Here is a 19259-nt window from a genome sequence, read left to right as displayed (position 1 = left end):
CTCTGTGAACCATTTCAGAAATTTTCAGATTGGAAGAAAGACTGGAAAGAAAGATTTGCCCTGCAGTGACACAATGGAAACATTAATTTTCATGCTTTTTTATTAATTCTAGCTCTCCAAGAGATCAGACTTGTCGTGATTTAACGAACAATTCTATCCTCCCATTCCAGTAACATTTGCATTTATAAATAAGGATTGTGTGTGTGCTTATCAAACAGAAAACCATCTACCTAAACACAATTGCTAGTTCCAGGTCCTTGTGGAAACTATGTAAAAGAGCTAACTACTCTTCCACCTTACCTCTTCCTGGTTTTGTTCGGTTGATTTTAGCTTTATAGAGATAACTGGGTCTTAGTCCTGCAAGTAGGTAACTTATAACAGATGTGGGACAGGCCAGCTCCCTCCCATCAATAAACTGATCGTTCAGGTGTATGTAAGCAGTACTGAGATCTACTGGACTATGCTCAAAGCAAAGCATCTGTTGCATTCTTAAAGTGTTTTTCTTCTGGAAGAGCAGATATGAGAACCAGAATTTATTAATAACTCTGACTTCTGCTATTGACTGGATTTAATCTGCATTAATACTTTCCGAAGTAGCTATATATTTTCCTTTGGGTTGAGGTAATTATCATTTGTATTTGTGGCCCTAGTTAATTGTAGGCCTCACCTTTTGCTTACTTAAGCCCTGTGAGAAATTGTTTCCTTTCCTGGAGTGGGATGATGCACTGAAGGAAGTAAAGTACTTTATCTGCATTCCTCCATACCCCTAATACTGGGAAATGCTGGGCTGATATCATGTCAGGTGCTGTAGCTGTGTAAGTATTCACTGAAAAATCTGTGAGTGCAGCCATAGGTAGAGTCGGTGTCAGACATGAAAACATCATGATCCATCCCTGGAAGGAGAGTCTCAGAGCTCTGCATCAGGGAGGGCACACAGAGTAGCCACATGCCCAGCATCAGCCTCCTCCAGGATAGGGACAACAATCCATTACCCCAGTAGAATAAGTTTACTAAAGAAGCATCAGATAGATGTAGTTTTATAAAAAAGTCTCTCCCGTAACTTTTAATGAAAGAGTGGGGTATCTGTTCTAAGATGTTTTATTCAGGACATAACATGACTAAAAAGCAAAACAGGAGAAAAAATAGTGGACAAAGTATTGCCTCCTTCACAGGCACAGCTTTAGGAATGACCTGTTTCTTACATGAAGCTTTGAGGGTGATGCTGAGTTTGGGGCAACCCTCACCTTCATGCCTTTATTTTGCCTTTTCTCCTCTGTAGACAAACTTCATGCAGAAGCCATTTTGTCTACTTCTATACAAGGTTGTGCTGACTGGCCAGATACTTTTGGAAGTATGACTGGAATGTGTTTGTGAAGATGTAGAAACCTAATCAGTAATTAAAATAGTCACTGAGGGTAAATCTGTGTTCTGTCAGAAAAGCTTGTTGACGCTATGGAGCTCCACTCTCGCCCTGTGCCACTCAGCTGTTGTACCAGGCCAGTTGTTCTGTAAGGTTCTTATGTGCATTACCTTTTGAGAAGCCTGTCTCTTATCTCTTGGCAATGCTGTTATTGCCAAAAGAAAGTGCATGTGTACAAGGAGCAAAGCAGACTCATGTTTCTTTCAACAGTTATATTTCACTCATCCTTGAACTGGAAAGTAGCCTTTGTTTCATGTATGTGGCAAGCGAACTACATAACATTAGTGAAACAGAGATCCTAAATCCTGTTTAGAATTGTCATTAGCAGCTACGTATATATTTTCAATTGTATTTTTTATTTGGAGTTTAGTCATAAGTCACCAAGATGTAGTTCTGCTTGTTAGCTATAGAGGTAGTTGACAGGGCTTGGAATAATCCAAGATTTCATCCCAGTTTCATAGCATTCCTCATTGCCTTGAAACTGTACTAGGCTTTGTATCTGTAGTGAAAGAACTAAATAAAGAGCATTAAATTGACGTTTCCACTCCTTCTGCAGATGGAATGGGAAATGAGGAGCTCTTTGTCACCAACTGGAATGGGTAACATAATTCCAAGTACCATTTGTAAACAGCTGTGTCTTTCCTGCAGACCCTGACAAGAGATTTCAGACTGTGTTTCTTTAAAAAGGTCTTTGAGGAATACAACCCCCAGGATGCACCGCACACAAAGTGTTTTGATGTCTTTCACATGGGGCTCACATCGGACATTTCCCCTCCATTACTGCGCTCACAATCGCCGGCCTGAGGCGCGTGGAGGAATTGCCCATCCGCCGTGCAGGAACCGTGCGCGGAACGAGCCCTCGTTCACTGCGCACCGGCACAGCGCGGGGCTCAGTGCGGGGCCGCTGGCGCCGCGCCCGCTCCGCGCAGCCCGCGGGCCGGGCGGGCCGGAGGCCACGGCCCCGCCGGCCGTGCGCAGGGGCGGCCCGGGACGGCCGGGGTGCCGCCCTCGGGGCGCCGCCCTCCGGGGGCTTGAGCGCTGGCACTCGCGTGTCACCGTGCGCTCCCCCTCGGTGCTGGCACCAGGCGCAGGGGGAGACCGAGGTATGGCACAGCTTGTGCTGCAGGCACCCCATGGCGTGTTCCACGGTGCTTGTCCAGAGGGCTCTCGCGTCTCGGCGCTGCTGGGTAGGTGACACACAGACCCGCGGGCAGGGACCAAGGGAGGGACCCGGCCGCCACCGCCGCGCAGCCGCGCCCCGGAGGGACCTGGTGGCCCGGCTGCAGCTGGCCTTGCCTCGGCCAGGTGTTTCCGGACTTAAAGGGAGGCCAAAATACTGAACACCCATGCAAAAATGGAAGTTAAAAGCAAAGGCGCCGACTATACCGTAACACCGGCAAGAACTGTAACTTTAAATGGAGAGAGGCCTACGTAAGATGGCCAGTTCTGTGGGCTTGTACCAGATTGATAAAACGGTTAACAAGGGACTGATGTGCTGCAGAGGGAAGGTGACGTACCATCCTTTCGGGATTTTTCCAGACGAGTTCCCTTCTGACTCTTAATTTGTCCCTCTTGGGTGACAGCTGGGCCAGCTAGGGCGGCCAGCCGAGCTGGGGTACCATTTCCAGCCACTGCTGCCTGGAGCACCTGGGTGTGCAGTTCCTCTGCACCGAGCCCATCCGCGTCTGCCCGCCCCAGGCAGCCCATCACCCTTCCTGTGGGAAAGAAGGGAAACAAAAGAGCCTTTTGTTTCTGCCTTTAATGCAGAAATAGGTTATAGGATAGTTTTTGTCTCAGAATTTATTTTCTCCTGAAAGTGTGTGCCCAAAGCAGCTGTTGTGCTGACCTCCCTGCCCTGTGTGCGAGGTCCCGGTTGCATGCCGGTAGGAGAAGGGAGAGGTGGCAAGATCTGGCTTGGGGTCGTGGCTGCGACCTTGCTGGGTTTGGCTCTGCAAATGGGACCCAAGAGGCCGGCGGTGGCTCTGGGGCTGGGCAAGGCTTGGGTGTGCCTGCGGTCGGAGTGGGGCTGCGCATAGATCCTTCCCTACAGAACAGTTTTGTCAGCACATGGACTGGTACTGGCTTCACATTCCTTCCCAGAGTTCTCGAGATGTTAACTTTCAAAAGGGCGGTCTCCCTTGTGGATTTATGTCAGTGATTTTGGGTTTTAAACTATTCATGCATGAAAAATGACTTAGGAGCTGTATACTCCCATGTATGAATAATGACTACATGGGAACACAGATTACAGCAGTTTTGAACTGAGACTGCTGCAGTTTACATGCTCGCTTTGGGAACATTATGAAGCGTTTTTAAATGCTGGTTCATGTTAATGCATTGATTTCAATCAGTCTCTTTTTGTCCCTTTTGGATTTGTTCAACTTAACAGCTAGCTTGTTTCATGTTTGCTCTAAGATATGCTTAGCAAATTAGGCAAATAAAAAAATGCATGCAAAAATATGGTGCTATGCACATGTATCAGGTTTTTTATTTATTAATAGACTCCAATTTCCATACGATAGTCTGCCTTTTTTTTAAACTTTGGCTCAATGGATAGTTTATGCCAATTACACATAGTTTAACAGCTTTGAAATCTGTTTTTGCTTTTCTAATTCATGAAGACATTGATTCTGTTTCAGGTTTTAATTAAACTCTACACTGACTTTAAATTCTATTGTCCTTTTCATTTAAATAGGATTTTTGTTAGATCTTTAACAAGACCTCAGTGGGGTAATAAATCTAAGCAATTGTCCTTATTAGGAGTAGATTATCCTCAAGAGATGGAAAGTCACAGAAGTAACTAAAACCATTTGCAGAGACTGAAGTAAGGCTTTTTCTTCCTAAACATTAAACAGACTTGAAAATTACTTGCTTGGGCACTCAAATTAAATTAAATGATATTTTGTTTATTTTTCACATTTTTAGTATAGGCTATTTGCATTTACTTAAAATTTGAGTTTCATTGAGTAGAATTCACTCCTGAATAAGGATCCTTACTTTCAGTATACAAGCTGTAACTGAAACTCAGTATATCCTGACATTTCTTTTGTTAACCCTTGCAGTGCTTCTGTCAGGACCTGCTGACACAGTGAGTGTATTCTTAGTTCGTTGTTTTTGCCATAGAGATGAGTCTTGGTTGAAGAATTGGTTTTGTGTTTATCCCACAAAACCTTCTCCAGCAAAGAAGAACTGTGGAGTATGCAGGAGTGTGGAGCTTGAGAAAGATCTCACATGCTGGATTTGAAACACAGGTTCTTGGAGAAAACTTGTCACACACTCAACAGTTCTGTCTAGGTTTGACCTTACCGTATTTACATACTGTTGAGAAGTGGAAGGGGATATAACTCTAATGGTTCTCTTTTTTTCAGTTGTTCATTCGGAGGTATTCTCTGTTCTGCAGGTGCTCCAGGTTTGCTTTGTTCCTGGCTTTAGTCATTGGTTGACTTCTGATGGGACAAGGCCTCCTGGCAAGTCAAATCCTGACTATTTCCCCAATATTTAATTCCCAACTTCATCATACACATTGTGGTGCATTTTCTATAAACATTCCGTTGTATGGAAGCTCCATTTTGGGGGACACTATTTACTAGGACTTCGTTCTACAAACCAACGGGCAAAGGCAGGGATGTTGTTCAGGGACATTGTCCCCGTGAGCCCTGCCGAGCCAGCGCCAACTCCCCCGCTGGCCAAGCCGCTGCCCTCCGCGGGAAGCAGGGCTGAGGGGACACGGCTGAGGGGACATGACACGGCTTGAGGGGACATGACACGGCTGAGGGGACACGGCCGAGGGGACATGTCCGCAGGGCCACGGCTGAGGGGACATGGCCGAGGGGACATGGCCGCAGGAAGCCGGGCTGAGGGGACATGGCTGAGGGGACATAACTGCAGGGCCACGGCCGCAGGAAGCGGGGCTGCGGGGACACGGCTGAGGGGACATGGCTGCGGAGCCACGGCCGCAGGAGGAAGCCGGGCTGCGGGAACACGGCTGAGGGGACACGGCTGAGGGGACACGGCTGAGGGGACATGGCCGCGGGGCCACGGCCGCAGGAGGAAGCCGGGCTGCGGGAACGTGGCTGCGGGGACACGGCTGAGGGGACATGGCTGCGGAGCCAGGGCCGCAGGAGGAAGCCGGGCTGCGGGAACGTGGCTGAGGGGACACGGCTGAGGGGACACGGCTGAGGGGACATGGCCGCGGGGCCAGGGCCGCAGGAGGAAGCCGGGCTGCGGGAACGTGGCTGAGGGGACACGGCTGAGGGGACATGGCCGCGGGGCCACGGCCGCAGGAGGAAGCCGGGCTGCGGGAACGTGGCTGAGGGGACACGGCTGAGGGGACATGGCCGCGGGGCCAGGGCCGCAGGAGGAAGCCGGGCTGCGGGAACACGGCTGAGGGGACACGGCTGAGGGGACACGGCTGAGGGGACATGGCTGCGGAGCCACGGCCGCAGGAGGAAGCCGGGCTGCGGGAACGTGGCTGAGGGGACACGGCTGAGGGGACATGGCCGCGGGGCCAGGGCCGCAGGAGGAAGCCGGGCTGCGGGAACACGGCCGCACGTGACGCGCCCGCGTCCGCCTCCGCCGGGAAGGAGCCCGCGGCTCTGCACGGCCCGTGAGGACCAGCCCCTCTCGGTTGTTGCAGCGCTCCCGGCTCTCAGCCAGCAGGTATTTAATGTCTCGGAGTCCTCCTGTCCGTGGGCTCCTCTGCCCCTGTCGGGCAGGCCGGCGTCTCTGCAGAGCCAGGTCCTGTCAGCCTCCCCACATGGCATTTGCTGTGCTTCTCTACTGAGGGACTTCACCTCAAACCTTCTTGCCTTCTACGTGATACTCTAGTGATACTCTGCGGCAGTACGAATTATGTTAGAGGAACATAGCTAATAAATATTAATTTCTAATTAGACTCTATTTGCTGCATATTCTAGGCAGCATTACAGATTTTGAGCCTTCATCTGCCACTTTCCATATCACTCAAATGGCAGAGATTTTGGTATGGTAAATCACAGAGGAAGGTGGAAAATCTGATGCAAAGTGAGATAATGTAGTTCTTCATTTTTATGGCTCTTCTGTGCCCTGATAGAAAAATTTAAAACATAGGAGGTGCTGACAGCAGGTAAGTCACCTAGATCCTGCTCTGCTTTCAATATAAAGCCCGGGGAAAGTGGAGGAAGGGAATACATACCCTGGTTTTTAGGCTCGGATTGCAACTCACCCCTCCTTCTAAAGCAGTGTACTGGAGGAAGCGTGGCAAAACTAGGCTGAGTTCTGCAACTTATTTAATATGACTCAATGCACAAGATTATGAGTGCTAAGAGTGTTCAGCCTTTGGGACAGAGGCTGGGGAATTAAGAGGTTCTTCATCCTATCTTGCATGGCAATTAGACCTGATTTAGGCAATGCCATACCTTGGACAAATTCCACAGGGCATAGTTTTGCTCTGGATTCTTATCAGGATGTGAGATTTTCCCTCTGTTTTCCCCAGCAGCAGGGCCAAGAGTTTGTGGCACTGCAGGGTGAGATTGAGAGGGCCCAGCTCATTCCCTTACTAAGAGATTTGTCTTATCTCTCCGTCTCCCCTCCACCCGTTTTTGGGGATGTATGCTGTAGTCAGAGGCAAGTGCTGTGACTCTGCCTGCAGTATGAAAGTGATGTGTCCATAAGAAATGCACGGCTAGCTAAATGAATTTCCACTGCTTGCTGATGTGCAGTGAAAAGAATCCCATCTTGCCTTGCACTCTGCAGCAATGTGTGTTGCTTTCCAGTGCCAAGGACATAGCACAGCATCAGATGTGGGGAGCTGCTGTTTGCACGTGTGCCATGCGGTGAGCTAGCGGCATTCCCCCTGTTCCAGCGGCCTCCCTGGAGGGCAGCAGGCTGCTTAAAAGGTCAGCGGGGTACCTGTGCATCACAGGCGAGAAAAGCTGCCCTCTTTAGGCCCTGAGGCAGCAACCTGCTTTCACTTTGTGAAGCCGAGCAGAAAAGCTGGGGTCCGACAGTGGCAGGTATCCTGAGCACAAGACAAGGCAGCATGAGGGTAGACGAAGTTTGGGTGGGAAAGTAATAGGAATACTAAATGTTTACTGCTAACATTTACAAAAATGACAGCAACTCCCGTCTGTATTAATGTTTAGCTTTTGAGACACAGTGGAATTTTACTTTGTTAAAGAAAGTAGGAAGCCCAGAAGTAGCTCTTTAATCTTCATCTGGAAAACACAATTTTTAAATGCCTTCTCGGGAATAATCAAACAGTGATAATGGATGTTAAACCTACTCTGAATGTTATTTAAAGGATTTCTCAGATGGAAACAAAAGTTGATAGGATGGTGTTAAGTTCAAATGGACATCACCTTTACTTACACAGTTGTCCACATGAAGAAGAGGTTGATCAGCATGTTGTCCACATGAAGAGGTTGATCAGCATGTATTGTCTGGTTATGTGATTGTTTAGGAATTACCAAAAGTCATTATGTGATTCTTAAATACATCAATTTGCTCTTTGTTCCAACAAAAGGCTGTTGGAACTGTATCCACGTGTTTTTACAAGCACAACTCTATGCATGAGGTCTTCACCACGAAGGGTATCCAGTGTCCTTCATCTGCAGGAGTCTTCAGCATTGAGGAGAAAAAAACTTAGTCTTTCCCCTCCTAATGGCTCCTCTTGGCGCATTTTTGATCTCCCATGGTTAGTTTGTGCCTGATACCATGTATACAGGTCTTGTTGTTCCCCGTACTGTAATGCTCTTCTGTTTTCCCCAAATGTTACATTTCCTTTCTCCTTCCTCTATTTTTCATTTCTCTTTCCCATTTGTAATGCATCTGCTGTCTCTGTTGTTTTTCACTTCTAATTTAATGCCACCAGTGAATTTGTGTCTCTCTGCAGATCATTAAAAAGGGGCTATGTGGGACTACTTGTAAAAGAAAACACTGCATTCCCAAGATAGGTTACAAACCGGTGTGTGTCAATACTCTGTTTTGGAACTTTTAGCTTTGTTTAGTTCTTTATCAAATGCAGAGTGATCTCTGGATCTCGTTTGCAGCTTCAGTGTGAGAATATGAAGAACAAATTCAAGAGTTGCAGGACTTGAAAGGACCTGAGCAGCCTCAGGAAAAGGGCAGTTTCCTGTGTAAAGCAGAGCAAAAAATCAAATCAACAAAAAAATCAAATTAACAAAAAATCAAATGAACAAAATCCCCATCCCACAAAACGAATCTTCCTTAGCCTATGGGCAGATTATGGGAGTCCTTTCCTCCTTCCTACCCTCTGTACAGGCTGTTTCAACCCACCATTGTGATCAGTGGCTGGTAAGCTGGTGGAAATGGATGTGTGCCTGAAATACAACCATGTAGTGAAGGGCCACACCTGTGGTGACTGGGAAGCCAGGAGTCATGTGGTTGCTTTAATCCAGCACAGATCTCTGTGGCTGATGCAGCCAAAAGGAGCATTTGTTTTCTGTGGTGGGTGGCAGAGTTGGATGAGGGAACAAATCCAACTGTGAGCTACCAGGGTGCCCCATGGGGCCACCCTGAATGCCGGTATTGACACCAAGGAGCGAGTTGTTGGGGGAGGTATGAAGACAAGCAGTGTCACCACATGGTCAGTGGAGAGGGAGGCTCTTGGAGCATGAGTCTCTTCCCAGTGCCTGGTTTTTGGATGTGGCTGGCACTGCTGTGCCTGTGAGGTCTGTATGTGTCAGCTGAGATGTCCAGGGTAAATCTGTGCCCGGGTGTTAAAACAGCATTGGACAGACCTATTCCTTCATTTTGCTTGTGCTCCCTGCTGGAGTGTTCCACTAGGAAAACTCACATTCTCAGCCCTGTTAGGGGGGACAAGATGGGCTCATAGCTGAGCTCTGAGTGGGTTAAAGGATGGCCTCGGGCAGCAGCAGGATTTCTGAAAGCTGCTGTAGGCTGCATCTCCTGGCACAGACTCCCTGCTGCCTTTGATCCTCCTCGGCCCAGTGCAGGAGGCAGCCAGCATTGCCCGGGTGGTAGTTTTAACTCTTTGTTACCTAAAATTCAGACAGTTTCAAAGTAACATAGCAGTAAATAAACCAGTGGCCCCTTTGTACAGAGACATCCCTCATGTTGCCCTTGCCGCAGTGTTAATAACGTTGTGTGTAATTTCCCAAGCTCAGACTGGGGTTGGGGAGTGTGAGGTGTGCCTTAAGGGGCTGGTAGCAGCAGTGAGTGTTTGAGGCTGGACAATACCCACTGGTGTGCATGAACTTGCTGTCAGGAAACTGTTTAGATAGCGCTTAGCATTGGTCAGTGGTAGGACTGTAAACAGAAGCAGATAGCTTGGTCCTGATTACATTTTCTAGAGGGGATGATGCAGAAGAAAATTGTTAAAAATTAGCTTTTAAGTGAGCTGGAAGTTTTTTACCAACCCCCAGGACTTTGAAACATCTGACATTAACAAAATAACCTATTTGAAGCAATAGTAAACTGCCATCTGCTGGTAGAAAAATAATGCACATAATGAACATGCAAACTCAGGAAGTGATAATTCTTTTGTGTTTGACGTGCTTGCAGTCAAATATGTACATGACATGGAAGCTGCATATATTTATTTAATGGGTGGTTTTCGTCTCTATTTGCATTTTCATATAGAATATGCTAAACAGATGCCTATAATATAACTAACTTTAACGACAAGCACAGAAAACAAGACAATAAGAATAAAGAATGAGGTCTAATAAAAGCAGATGAGCGATCACGATGATGACAGGCTCCAAATGTGTCCTATTTACATTGCTAATAATGAATCACAAGCACTTCCTTTTATTGTTTCCCCCCATCTTAGACCCTCCTGTATGACCAGAATTTAGCACTGAGAAACATTTCCTGGCATCTTCATTTTGATTTGTGTTTGTGTGTGTGTGTGTGTGTGATTCCTTGCACAAGCCTGTAAATAGGAACTGGGTCTTTAATTGTTCCTGATTTAAGTAGGTCATCTTCTCAATACACAAATCTCTTGTCTTCTGGTAAGCCAGGTCAGCTGTTGAAAAGGATATAGAAAATACTTAGTACACGAATATGACCAGAGAAAATGATTTCACAAAGGACCACTCCCAAATTATATGGCATTACAGAACCATAAATCACCAGCATGATGAGCACACTGCAGGGGAGAGACTATCAGATTTCATGTTGGTATAGTGTGTACCAAGTGGGTGTGCTGAGCATGGCTGTGTCCCTAAGGTGCTGCTGCACTATAAATAGTGGTGTTAGTGTGAATTACCTCCAGTGCAAACATCAGGCCACTTGCCCTTTTCGTATGCATGTAGTTTTGTTTTATGATTGGGATTATTCCAAACACAGCCTATTGTTTTAGTAAACTGATCTTCTCATAGGAAATATTTTAAGTGGGCAAAGAAAAAATAGGTCAGTTCTTCCTTTGAAATCAGAGAGAAGTGTGTATTTGTAATATTTCCCAGGCTTATTTCCTTGGAACAGGTTTGGCAGGCATGAGAGGAAGTTAAAGATTTATTTTTGGTGCTATGTACCAGATGTCATACCTGCTCTTCTGAGACAGTTGCTTTTATCTCCAGCAGTACCTGCTCTAGTAGCAATGAAAAAGTGACTTGAATCCCATTTAAAGCATGTAGTGTGCACTGTTTTTATGCCACTAAAGCAAAGGGAAGGCTTGTTTGGGAGACTCCAGGCAGAGTCCTTATGCGTCATTATAAAGCAAACATGTTTGCATCCCTCTCAGCAGTGTTTTTGTCTCCTTGAAGATGTGGTGAATTAATATGCCCAACTCCAGGGCTTGTGACCCCAGCGACACTGAAGGGCTACAAAGATATCCAATTTGAAGTGCTGTTATATTTATGAGATCACCACATTTATGGCTCATTTTGTAGCATCCGGGTGGTTCTTTCTAAAGGACCATTTCTGGGGAATTTGTGGTGCTGTGCACACTCCACTCACATTGGCCTTAATCAAATGCTGTTCAGTGTCTCACCTGAAAAGAGCCATGCTTGGTGGCAGAATAACATGAATACTGTAGGGCCAAATCCTCAGTTCAGGAAAACACCACGGCTTTTTTTGACTTGTTATCTGTGGAGGATTTAGCCTTGGTCCATGGTCACAGAGGCAGACACCCTGCTCTGGGTCCTGTTTACTGAAATGCCCCAGTAGCAACACAGCACGATCAGCTGGGAACAGCCAGGGGAATAGTGGTGCCCATGGATACCTGTTAACAGGTGGGAGCTGAAGTACACAGTTACCATCAAAGACATCACTGTCCTCTGCTCTGCTCTGGAGTCTCCCTGCCAGCAGGAGTCTGCCTTCCAGCTGAAGAGTGACTGATGGTTGAAATAACAGTCCCAGTTTATTTCAGGTATGCCACTGACCCACATGACCCATAGGAAGGATAAGGTGAAGGCAATCAAAGCAGCATGTTCCTGTAGCCTCTAAGGGCTATAAAAATGGAAACATGGGAAACAAGCTCATAGATATATTAAATGAGGATAAGGGTTCACTGTTACCTGCTATAGGCTAAATCAGGAGTTCAGTGAGACTGAGATTTGAGCCAGCAAGAGAAAGGAGGTGAGTAAGAAATGATCAAAAGATAAAGCAGAATTTCCTTAATGTTATGCTAAAATCACTCTGTTCAAAAAGGTTCCCAGACCATGGAGAGCTGGGGCAGGCAAGGGTAAAGAGGTGGGTTATGGTGATGGAAGGGTATTGTCATTACATAAATTGGAGCATTTCAAATCTGTTTAACTGTTTGGTGCCATATCCTGTTAGTCTTTTCTGAGCTTATTTTGCAGTGGAATGGGGGAAACTGTGCTGATTGCACAGCTGGTTGTTTGGTTGTTTCTTTTCTCTGTGTTTCCAGCAAATTAAGCACTGTGTCCTGCCTATGCTATGTTCAAGGTTTGGCAAAGGGCTTTTGATAGGTTTACCATCCTTTTGCCCAGCACTTAATCCTGCTTCCTTTGACTAGTATGGCTTCTGTACCAAAATGCAGTGATCAGACTTAGTAACAATAAAGCTGCTAGTGATTTACCAAGGAGCAGGAAAATCCTTAGTCAGGGGGCAGTTTCTAGCAAAGTGTAGTTCTCAAGATAAATTGAGGTCCTTGTCTTTGCAAGGATTACTGCATGGTGGATGCAGAAATGATAACCTAGCAGTTAAGTGCTGTTCAGAAAGCAATAAAACACTCATTTTAAAAATCAAGAAGCATGAAATAGATATTATTTTACTGGGGCAGCATGGGGGGAACACTAGAAGAATCATTAAATGGCTGCATATTGTTAATTTCTGTGGATATAGTGACATTTGGAGACCTCTGGTATATATTTGAAATAAGCAATGAAATAAGGCTCATGTGCTGTATGCTTGTCAAAGCCAGGCACAGGGATCAGCTAATATGCTTATCAGGCAGGCAGTGTACATGGAGATGCTCTGCTTTCACTCTGTCTGCTGATTGGAATTGGGCCCATGAAGAAGCCAGGTGATTAATCTGCAGGGGTTTATTTTTTCTGAACTGTTAATGTCCTCTGTTTCAGAGCAACAGCCCATGGCTCATTAAGCAGGAAAGATTTGATTGCAAGTGTGAAGGGTAGCACACAAAGATTCTCCACACGTCTTGTTTGAGCCTTAGAGGGTAGGAAAATGAAATATTGGAGAACTTTGTCCTGTGCTGGGGCAGAACCAGTGCTTCATGAAAAGCTGTGCTACTGGTAGAAAATATGTATGTGGTGGAGTCAACCAGGATAAAATTTAAAGCCACAATGTTCTTGTAAGGTGGTAGCAGGCACTTGGTACTAGCCCAGAAAAGCACAGCTGCCAATTCAGCTGACCTGCTGTGAGAATCATGCTCTTCTTAAATCTGTTGCTCCATTTCTTTGGTGATGACACCACGCTCTTGCTGTGTTCTTTCCACCCATACTGTTGTGTACTCTGGCATCTAATGCTGAGAAAACAAATGGGGCTGCTGAGTCCAACTGCCTCAACAGAAATGCAACAGGAGAATTGAATACTCAGTCTGAAAGATTTTGCAATATTAGAAGAATCTTAAGGGGATTATTTTGAGATTATTACCCACCATTTATGGTCTGTGTTGTACCTGTTTGTAAAATTAATTTCATCAATTGAAATATTTGATAACATGTTGATTTAGGAAAAATATTTTTCTGACAATACAATGTTATGTGAGCATTGATTTATTAACCCTAGTAACTTTCTTGAGAAATAGGGAAGTATTTCAACATTGTTTCTAGAGACTGGGATATGTAAGGCTCAGATGTATAGATTTAGATCTGTATGTTCTAGTGTCTGCTAACTAGCATTTGGCCCTGCTTACTTTCACTGAAGTCTTTCCTCACCTGAACTCCTGGTCATGGAGCAGCTGTGTGCTGTACAGCTCCTGGCACCTCTCTGGTTGCAGCCTGTGAGCAAGTCCATGCTGGCAGGAAGGTTAGCAGGGAGGATGGGTTATTGTGGAAAAGGGGCAAGGAAGATAAGTGAATTACTGTCTTGCTTCAGGCTTTAAGAATGATGTACCAAGCTCCCATCTTGAACATGGGAACCAGGGAAGGAGAGCGGCTGCATGGGTGGGAGCAGACTGAGGCTCTATGTTTCTATTCTCAGATGTCCAGATCTGACAAGAGAAGACAATGAACCAATATTGGGAATATGGACAAAATCATGGGCCCTTAATAATTTACTGGGTCCAGGAACAGGAGAGTGTTGTAAACTGTAATTATGTCAGAAAACAAGGTCATTTGAAACACGAGTACCCAGGATAACAAAACAAAACAAGCCTCCCAAAAAGACTTCTTAGTCCTATGGTGCAATATTTCCATGCTCAATGGGCTTCTCTAAATGTAACTGTTATATTATTAGATATTTACCAATGATCTGGACTGAAACTGTGCTGTGGAATGCAGTGACAATGGGGAAGGATTGAGAATACTTGTTAGAAGGGGCAGCAAGCAAGTTTCAAGGGTTTGTGGGCTTAACTTTCTCCTGAACCTCTTTTGGTTTTGGTTTGGTTTTTTCCCCCCCCTTTATTTTTCTTATATTTTTTGCATTTGGAGGCTAGGAAAGTAAGAATACATTCTACATCACTGTTTTCCTTTGTTTGTCTTTTTTGTCTTGTTTATCTTTGATCAGCTGCAGATGAAATAACCAGCTAACTGATTTCTCATACAGGGCTGCCACTCTTGCTGATGAAACTGTGCTGACATGGGAGTATGCTCTGTAGCAGTCTAGCAGTATCCATTTCTTATTCGAATACACTGACAGGTCATTCAGAGAGACAAAAGACACTATTGTAAAGTGGAAAAGAAACTGCAATTTCAATTTTGTTTAGATTTGAAATTTTCTAGCTACCTATCAAGACCAAATCCTTGAACTATTTACTTAGAGTAACTGAAATACCACTATTTGAAATAGTGGATATGCAAGATTTAGCCATTAAAGAGTTGGGGTAAAATTAAAATCCCCTTCAATAATAACTAAAGTCAGAGAAAATCTTTCAAGAAAATTAAACACTTGATCAAAAAGAGAGAAGGGTTATTGTCGAGAGCATAAAGATTTAAACAGGAGAGTTGTCTCAGAGAATAACCATCAATGGTAAGTAGCAGGCAGTTAATAATATCCCCTCAGGGATCTTCTTTTACTCATGTAGGTTTTTGGACAAATACAATATTACATTTCTTATAGTTAAAGTGTGAGGGAGCTTCATGTCATTCTAGAGTAGCAATAAAGCTTCAGTGGAATAAGGACAACTGAAGTGGTAGGGAAGGGGTGGAAGGGGTGTCCCAGAAGCTGAAACAACAGGAAATCAGGGACAGCTTTTCCACGTAACTTTCCTTTTTGACCTGCAAATTCAGAGATCTCTTCTCAGTCTCCCTGACATGCCTGTTTTTTCATATCCACAGCACTGTATTAGTGCTGAGATTTTATGTGGTACTGACCCTTAGTATGGAAAAGAAGAAGAGACCAAGTAAATGAAGAGTGTGATTCCATGTTGTAATTAAGAGCTGGTTTAAAGCTTGATCATGCAGATAGTTGAATTGGCAGAATTAAAGGCATGATGATCTGCAGACAGGGGAAGGCACACAGGGTAGAAAGGGTGGGGGCAGATGGGTCTGGAGAACCTCTGAAACCAGCTCTGCAGCTGGAGAAACTGTAATGTGAAACAACTCCCTTGATCTCTCATTTTTCTTCCCTTATTCTCTCCGTCTATGTAATTGCAATAATAAATCTTTTTTGTTCCTTAACCATCTTGTGGCCATTGCAAACATTTAAGAATTAGTGCAGTTCTCACACATGATGCACATGTTCTTCATGTCCCCTTGTGTCCTTCCATTTATTCATTTATCATGTACACACAAAACTCCCATAAAATATTAATCTGAAATACAAATCTCTCTTTGCATCCTGGGAGCATTTGCATATAGTAATGTTAACGAGAGTATTAATTCTGCATGCACAGTCTGTGGACTGCACAGAGGGCCAAATCTCTCTCAGCAACTGTGCTGAAATCAGTGACAAATTAAGAAACATTATTTTCTTATTAAAAATGCTGAGCAGAAAATGGAAGTTTCCTAGAACTGAAATGTTGTCCTTAAAAGTCAAACAATAATATTTGAAGCCTTATTTTCAATTTTTCCTTCTAAGAATTCCTTTATTAAAGGAATTTTATAATGCTCCATGTTTCTACCCAATGGCTCCAGTCTAGAAAAGAAAGGATTTCATTTTTTTAACAGTGCTGTAATTAATGGGGAATCTCAACATTTATTTTGCTTTTCTTCCCTGTTGGGAACATCAGGAGTAGCTACACTTCTTCCAGTTGGGGAAGGACATGCTGTTGCAGATGAAGCAAAAGTAATTCAGTTAGGCTGGAAAGGGGATCATTTGCTCTGGGGTAACAAAGAGAGAAAATTGTCCGAGCAGGCATTTGATGAAACGGAAATAGCAGGAAGATCTGCAGTGGAAGAAATCTTTGCACCTCACTCCTGGCTGTGAGCACAGGTGGGGTTGTCCTGCCTTTGACAGTGGTGAGAGCCCTAGGGCATCTTGGAGGCTCTTGGGAGCCATGGCAATGCGTCTGGGACAAGGACACATTTCATGGCCTGGGTTTTATTCTGGAAAGAGGGAGGGAGGGAGCAAACTTGTCTGATCCTTCACTGTCCAAGGCAGGCTTAAGACAAAATTAGTACCAACAATGAAAGATGGATTCTTGTCTGCACCCACATCCCAATAGACACACAAATAGAGTGGCACTGTTACATACACCCCTTGCTCAGGTTCAGTGCGTCCCTGCAAGTAATTTTTTTCTCAGTGGTGGATTGTTAAAGGGTTTAATTTCCCTCAGTAAAATTCGCATCACTGAAGGTGTACAAAAGATTTTTTAAGGAAAAGGCCCTGCAGCTGAAATTGGACCTTTCTTTCTGCAGGAACAGTCTCTGGTGAGAGGCAGTTGCCAAAGCAGATCAGATCCCTGCTGCCAGGACCTGCACCCCTTAGGGGGAAGGCTGGAGCTCTCAGCATATCCCTGGCTGCTGGTTATGGATCTTGCAATTCTCTCTCTGTGCTGCAAAAAATTAAAGCACTCATGTTTCAGGAACACTGTATTTTGAGTTTGACTTTATTTCTATTCTAATACTCAAATTCTGATGTCTGCAGTTCATGAAAACAGTGTCTTACTGTCTTCAGGAACAATGCCATTGATCCCTCAACTCCTTACTGTAAAGCATTCATTTGACTATACAGCTTTTAAAAGTATTATAAATGAATCATGTGAGACAACCTCCACAGCTGGAGTTAAGCACTTCCATGTGCCTGCTGAGTCAGGGACCAAGTTGTTAAGAAGATCTTTCAGGACTCACTGGAGATCCGTAAGAAGTTGTCTTGACTTAACCAAGCCATGGTATTTCTCTTAATCTTGCACTTCCTTCTTATTCATGCTTAAATGAGACACATCTGTTTCCATTTTTCACATTGTTCTGTTACGTGAGTAACGATATCAAGCTTTTCCCCCTCCCCCCCACACACTGTGAAATAATAAATTAGTGTTAAGTTTTGTGAAGTGCTTTAAAACACTAAAGCAAAACATCTGTTTCAGCTGCAGGTCATTAAGATAAAAAACCCTAGTCTGTGTGCAGTGCAAAACTGCCGAAAAATTTATCAGCTCAAACACATTTCTTTACCTGTCTTTTACTATAACAAGTGAAGATGGTGAAAGGACAGTAAATCTTTGTCAGGGATGGAACAGTTAAAAGTATTCAGTGTAGTAATCCACAGAAGTACTTTGTAGTAGTTAATGTGATCTGGAGATGCCTGGGGATTGCTGCAGTGTTGCAGACTTCAAGCTGAGAGTCTCCTTTACCTCCACATCTTCCAGCCAGGCACAACACTGTGTAGGGTTGCCTTATCTGCTGTACATGTTTGTGTTACTGAACTTCAGCTGTGAATCCTTGCACCCGCCCCCAGTAATTTAATTGTTTCCAGGGCAGGTGGCCAGAGTAAAGCTGAGCTGGCAAATCTGCTTTACAGGTGAACTGTGACACTTTCCATGCCAAAGCTCAAATGTAGATGTCTGCATTCCTTTGTTGGTAATGATCTCCTTTATAAAGCATTTTGAGGTATAGAGATGAAAAACCTGAGAGTTTGACTGTTGATAAATAATCAATATTAATAAAGAGTGCATTCCCTAGATTCTATAGGAAATGCCAAACCTTGCAGGCAGGTCCTGGCAGGCGGGTAATAACTTAGTCCTACAAGAGGCAGTGTCCACCTATGTCTCCCTCTGTCTTTAATTAAAAGATCTAGCACCTTCCTTAGTGTAAAGGAGGTGTTGTGTATCATGAATGTGCTCCAAAACTGGATGTGGCTGTTTTGGCATCTTAAGAGGAAGTACTTATTTGTTCTTCCAATCTGCCAAAGCAGCAGCCAGTGAAGTCTTGAGCAATTCTGCTCCACTATGCTCACTGCTCACACCCTCTCTGGAGCAAATGAATGGGATGTTTGGGATCTTTTGCAGTCCTGTGCACTTTTTTAAAGCAGCACTGTGGCTCCCCTTTCATTTAGGCCCTCAGTTTCTGAGACAGGAGAGTGTATACAGATTGCTGCACTGAATCTGTTCACCTGCAGCTCTCCCCACCCCCAGTTTATGAGCATGATTTCCTTTTATGCACTGCTCTGTCACAGCTTGGCAGGTTTCCCAAGACAATCCATACCAGTAAGAAGAATATGGCTGCTGAGCAGAGTAGACAGGAGAAATGCCTTATGTAACAGATTCATTTAAATACTATGAAATGCTGGGACAGGCGAGACAACTGAAAGCAAAATGCAGCCCTTAATCTCTAGCACCAGTTCTGCTTGCCCTCACCATCATCAGCATCTAATAGTCACTGCCTGTCTCCATTCACATCTCCATCTTTTTCAAGAAACTGCCTGCGGCAGAATGTACAAACAGCTTGGCAAGTGGTTTTAGGAGAAGGGGTTTTATTATATTTTTTTCTCCTAATTCTTCATGAGTCTCATGAGCATTTCCCCACTAATATGCCTGTGGCATCATTAGGTGTTTAATGAGAGTGATGTTGCTTGAATATTATTGTTTTTATAGCTCATTTTGTTTTGACAAGTCTTCAGTTCTGTGGCAGTTTATAGTGTGCAGACTTCCCCTTCCTATATCTTACAGATTTTGCAGAAATATTTCCACAGAGGTGTTGTCATAAAAGCTGATTGTCAATATTCAGTATGTTTGAGTGCAATATGTGTTCAGTGCCACAGCAGTTTAATGACATCAATTAATTATTTTAGTGTATTTTTTTTATAATACTGAAGCACCAGGAATACTCCAATTAACAGCCATGTCTCGGACAGC

The 19259-nt window shown here is 44.5% G+C and overlaps 1 protein-coding gene across 6 annotated transcripts in view; it reads left to right on the top strand.

Moving 5' to 3' along the window:
• Positions 1-2409: 2409 nt before the first annotated feature.
• Positions 2410-19259, top strand: part of ZNF644 (zinc finger protein 644) — a 77884-nt gene continuing 61034 nt past the window's right edge. For 2 of the 6 annotated variants that reach the window (XM_085586432.1, XM_085586422.1), the window contains exon 1: positions 2431-2607. The gene's annotated coding sequence lies outside the window, so the exon portion shown is untranslated. Of the gene's footprint in view, positions 2608-5993; positions 6080-19259 lie in introns of those variants that run through there. The other 4 variants (XM_085586418.1, XM_085586426.1, XM_085586424.1 and 1 more) reach the window with 4 other exon arrangements.

Source organism: Lonchura striata, chromosome 8 (assembly GCF_050655825.1).
Source record: "Lonchura striata isolate lonStrDom1 chromosome 8, ASM5065582v1, whole genome shotgun sequence".
NCBI lineage: Eukaryota > Metazoa > Chordata > Aves > Passeriformes > Estrildidae > Lonchura > Lonchura striata.
This window is presented reverse-complemented; position numbering and strand designations above follow the sequence as displayed.